The sequence below is a fragment of the Echinops telfairi genome, unplaced genomic scaffold, assembly GCF_000313985.2.
Source record: "Echinops telfairi isolate 266 unplaced genomic scaffold, ASM31398v2 ScPeMD7_7410;HRSCAF=8448, whole genome shotgun sequence".
NCBI classification, from domain to species: Eukaryota; Metazoa; Chordata; class Mammalia; order Afrosoricida; family Tenrecidae; genus Echinops; species Echinops telfairi.
The window spans coordinates 16,435,368-16,436,486 of NW_022111310.1; positions in this window are offsets into that span (position 1 = coordinate 16,435,368).

Below are 1,119 nucleotides of genomic sequence, written 5' to 3' on the forward strand. Positions count from 1 at the left end.
TCTCTCTCTGGAAATGTTTGAAACAGAGGCAATGCAAACTCAATACTTCTTCCAGAATCTCAGGTTCACTTGGCGAAAATAGATCCCCAGGTAACACCAGCAGTTTGTGCTCCACTCTTGACTTAAAGGTTGACCCTTTGAACCCACCCAATGGTGTGGAGGAAGAAAGGCCTGGGGATCTATTCCTATAAAGTTTACAGCCCAAGCCCCTCTTTGGAGACGTTCTACTCTGTAACTGTTGGGCTTGCTGTGAGCCAGGAGCAGCTCCATGGCAACGGGTGTAGGAGCTCTGAGATTTAGGAAATGCTGAATTGCTGTTGGCCATTTTTGAACCACTGTCACAGGATGTAGGTCAGGTGTGCATCGCCACCTAGTGGGCATAGGAAGTGCCCCTGTCACTTGCCACGCACCCCGTATCTTTCGGTCTATGGTGTCCACAGAAGGTGGGAGAAAACCCCTCAGCCACCAACTATGACTAAGTCGGAATTGACCCGAAGACAATGACTTTGCTCATTTGCTGTGATTTACTGAACCCCTGAGGTTTCTTATGCTTGTGCCAACTCTGGGTGGACGGTGTGGCTCTCACAGCCAGATGCCTTCTGGGCATTTACTTCTAAGTAGCTCCAGAGGCAGGCCTGGCGATGCCTCAAACCCAGGCCCGCTCTTCAAAGAAAGAGTCCTAGGACGTTGCCAGGACTCCCATTCGACAGCAGAAATCTGCTTGGAGTTTGGTTTTTGAAGCAGTCGCCTGTGACCCGAAAAATGCAGGTGTCCTTGGGCCACAGAATTATACAGTCTAAAAGCCAAGGGCACACAAAGCTTAATGGTGTGCTACTTTGAGAAAACACTGCCCTTATGGAAGTGGTACGGCTTCGGCTGTTGGTGGGCCGGCTTAGGTTCTGAGATTAAAGAAACAGAGCAGATAAAACTAACTTTCCGTCTGAAACCCACGATCCCATTTAGGTTGTGTACTTCTCAGCTCCAAAACACGTGTTTTCCCAGCTATGTAATAGTCCTAAATATCATCGCTGCCTCAATAGTCCTAAATATTTCCAGGGTTTGTTTTTTCATAATGCTAGCTCAAGGGTTAGTCTTATTAGGCTCACATATTCTGTTGCC